Source organism: Hydractinia symbiolongicarpus, chromosome 1 (assembly GCF_029227915.1).
Source record: "Hydractinia symbiolongicarpus strain clone_291-10 chromosome 1, HSymV2.1, whole genome shotgun sequence".
In the NCBI taxonomy this organism is placed as follows: Eukaryota; Metazoa; Cnidaria; class Hydrozoa; order Anthoathecata; family Hydractiniidae; genus Hydractinia; species Hydractinia symbiolongicarpus.
The window spans coordinates 21,553,750-21,558,294 of record NC_079875.1 but is presented as its reverse complement, the minus strand read 5'-3'; positions in this window follow the sequence as shown (position 1 = coordinate 21,558,294).

Genomic DNA, 4,545 nt, shown 5'->3' with positions numbered 1-4,545 from the left:
TGGTATGGACAAGATTATTTATATAAATGAGAAATAAAAGTCCCAAAACAGGCCCTTAAAGGACTCTATGTCTGACATATTGGCTCCTGTTGGTTAAGTCAGACTGAAATAAAGTAAGAGGAGTGTCGCGAATTCCATAATGAAATAGTTTTTTCAAAAGTATTTTATGATCTACCGTGTCAAAGGTCTATGAAAACACCGCAACCAAAATTCCCATTGTCTAACGCATCCATAACTTCTTGACATAAGTCAAGGAGGGCATAGAAGGTGAGAAACCTGTTCTAAAACCTAATTGTTCCTTAAATAAGATATAATTGGCAGTAAAAAAGGAATAACCTGTTTGTAAATTAATGTTTTAAAAACGATAGTTCCTTAGATAAAGTTTGGAGCCTTTTTGAAGATGGAGCTGTTTAAAGATTGTGAGGGAAGAAACCTATTCTAACACATAGATTGATGATATTTGAAAGAGGAACAGATAAATATTGGGTTATGACTTACATTGGGTCAGTAGAAGAAAGAAAAAATGTATTATTTATGTGATTTTTGAGGTATTCAGAGAATTGCTTAGATGTCGAAGGAATAGAATTTCTAATTTTGAAGGCAACAAATGTTAAATAATTGTTGAACGCATATGCAACAATAAGGGCGTCGATTATCGAGGTTATGAAGGTGTTGTCCGGATTGATACAGGTAGGTGTAGAGTGACTGTTTTGAGAGGAAATTATTTTGAGCTGATACCTTTCCAAACTTTTTTTGCAGGTACTGACGTTCTCAGTGAAGAATCTTTGGAGGGTTATCCCCCCCGCACACTGCTGACGTTATCAAAAATCAACGCATCTGCAGCCACTGCGCTAGTTTTGAGCAAACATGAAATTCACCATTAATGAAAAACTCATAGAATAAAGAGAATGAACACACACACTGTAAAAGAATTACGTTATATCGCGAAAAGCCGTGGGCTGGCTGGTTACTACAGGCTATGCAAGGCTGAATTGATTGCTTTGCTGGAGGATGTACAACGAAAGCCAGTTAAGCCCGTGGCAATACATCCAACACCAGAGGATATGGATGTATTTGAGAGACAGGAACTGTCAAAAAATCGTTCGGTTGTAGGGGATAAAATCCGGGAATGATATGACTGGTTATTACCAAAATCTGATATGGATGTATTCGAGAGATAGAAACTGTCAAAAAATCGTTCGATCGTGAAAACCAAGATGCATGGGTGATACAACTGGTTAGCTGTTCCCAAGCCTATAAAAGAGGGAGTCAAGAGAACCCATGCAACCTTCAAACGTAAAGTGATGAAACCCTAATGATAGGAGAGCTAACATCATCGCGAGACCTACGCTTCATGATGAGGTGGAAAAAGAGGCCGAAGAAGACTACCTAGAAGATATTAAAAATCTCTATGATCAGCCAGGGCAAGATTTTACACCTCGGGAATATAAGCACGCCCTGCACAAAACATTTAAAAGTTTTCGCATTCTTGGCATAGGAGGAGCCGACGTCGACGGGTATATAGGGATGGTGCGACCCAACGTGAGAACCTTGATCGGAGACCAGGTAAGAGAAATGGGATCAGCAAAGGTACAGATGTCCCTATGGATCATGTGGAGGAAGAAAACGCTACCAAACTCGGAGTAGGCTAACGGCGAGTACATCGAGGTGAAGAAAGCCTTTAGCAGCAAGATGAAATCTTTCAAGGTAGCGACGTAGACGACGTGCTGGATCGGATGTTTGCTGATATCAAGACACACGTGGAACATCCAGCACTACCCCAGAGTGGATTCACCATTGGTCGAATCCTACACCTTGATGTAGACTTTTATAAACTGAGGCTAACGAGGGGTTCATCACACATAGAACTACCCAAATAGATAACCTCAAAGAAGGCCATCATCAACCCAGTAAATGAGGACGAGGAATGTTTCAAGTATGATGTCATAGCATCCCTACACTATGCAGAGATCGGAAAAGACGTGCAAAGGATATCTAAGCTGAGGTCCTACATAGATCTCTATAATTGGGAGGGTATAGAGTTCCCAACAACCATCAAAGACATATCTAAGTTTGAGAAGAACAACACGGACATTGCGGTAAACGTCTTGTACATAATGGGAAAGAACCACTACACAGCTGCCAAGAGTCTATCGCGACTACTTGGCAGGGAAATATCAAAGAACACAAAATCAATGCACTTCTGCCTGAACTGCCCGCAGGCATTCAACACGGTTGAATCGAGGGACAAACATTATAGATACTGCAGGGATCACGAGGCGGTTAAAATCACGATGCTAAAAGAAAGTGAAAAATGGTTAAAATACAGGGATGGTCATCAGCAATTCAAGGTACCTTTTGCCATATACGCTGACTTTGAGAGCCTACTCATCCCAGTGGAGGATGTCAGGGGGATAAAGACGAAAAAGCTGAACAAGCATGTACCATCTGGCTGGTGTACGTATAGTACATTTGCATATAGTCCCATGCCGGAGCCACTAACAGTGTACCGTGGCAAGGATTGTGTTACGCGGTTCGTTGATCATCTGGAAGACGAAGTTAACGGCTATACTATACATTCCCGCAACAACCAATGTTAGAACTAACAGATGTAGTAAAAAGAGAACATAACGAGGCCACGGAATGTCACATATGCATGAAACCTTTTAACGATGAGAATAATCGCAAAGTTCGGGACCATTGTCACTATACAGATCTGTATAGAGGCGCGGCACATAACAACTGTAACCTCAAATACAAGATACCTAGTCATATACCTATCATATTCCACAATCTAAGTGGCTACGACGCGCACCTCTTTATCCGGGAACTGGGTAAAAAATGAAAAATATATCAGCTTCAATGTTATAAAAAGGTACCGATCGCGGGCATGGGATACGGCGACGGTGAGGTCTATAAGATTATAGAAATCAGGTTCATCGACAGCTGCCGATTTATGCCCGAGTGCCTGGATAAATTGGGAAGCCAACTAATTGGAACAAACGCCAGTGACATGAAATATCAACATTGTGCGGACAAATGTCTAGAATTTCAGGGTATAAATGCCGAGTATATCGCAGAATTTTGGTGTAAAAATTGCAACTCGAATACCACGAAGCAATTAAGTCAAAAAAACTGAAGGCGAACGTACCATCAATGGCAAAATTCATCGACAAAGATGATACATTTCGACTAATGCTTCGAAAAGGCGTATACCCTTACGAGTACATGGATGGATGGCAACGAATTGAGGAGGTCGAGCTACCTCCCAAGGAAGCATTCTATAGCAAGCTGAATATGAAGGGTATCAGTGACAAGGATTATGCATATGCAAAAAAGGTATGGAATTGTATCACTCCAGAGGGTGATGAGATCACCATGGGCGACTACCACGATGTTTACCTCACCACGGACGTCCTGCTATTGGCCAACGTTTTTGAAACATTTCGAGACTTATGCTTGACAAACTACAAGCTTGATCCTGCGCATTTTTGCTCCGCACCCGGCCTGGCATGGAAAGCAGCACTCAAGTATACCGGAATTAGGTTAGAGCTCCCCATAGATTCCAACATGCTTCTCATGTTCGAAAAAGGTATTCGAGGAGGTATAACCCAGGCGGTACATCGCTATGCCAAGGCAAACAAAAAGTATATGGGGGACCAGTATAACCCGGATGACGAATCAAAAAAGCAGTACCTAGATGCCAATAACCTGTACGGACGGGCCATGTGTCAAGACTTACCAACAGATGGCTTCAAATGGATCTCCAATGTTGAAGGCTTTACAGAAAAAGGAATCGCGAAGCTCGTTAGGGATAATAAACATGGGTACATTTTGGAGGTTGATATAGACTATCCCGGAAGATTACATGATAGACATAACGAGTTACCATTTCTACCAGAACGCATGACGATCAACAAAGTCGAAAAACTGATACCAAACTTAAAAGGCAAGCGTGGGTATGTAGTGCATATCAGAGCTCTCCATGAAGCCATAAAGCACGGCCTTGAATTGAAAAAAGTGCATAGGGTCATTCAATTTAACCAGAAGTCCTGGCTAAAAGGGTATATTGATCACAACACGAGGTTGAGAACGGCTGCCAAAAATGATTTCGAGAAGGACTTCTACAAACTCATGAAACTTTCGGTTCGGTAAGACTATGGAAAATATCCGGAACCATCGGAATTTCAAACTGGTCACCAACGAGGATAAGTATATGAAGCTTGTCATGAATCCCAACTTTAAGGGTGGAAGCCGGTTTAGTAAGCACCTCCTAGGTGTAGAGTTGGGCAAGACGGAGGTCAATATGAACAAGCCCGCATACATTGGTCAGGCAATCCTTGATTTGTCAAAGCTAATCGTGTACGAATTTCACCATGATTTCTTGCAGCCCAAATATAGTAGCAAGATTCAGCTTCTGTACATGGATACTGACTCCTTCGTGTACCACATTCGAACAGGAGACTTTTACAGGGATATCAAGGACGATGTTGAAGATCGATTCGATACGAGTGCCTATAGTGTGGAAGATAATAGGCCCTCTCT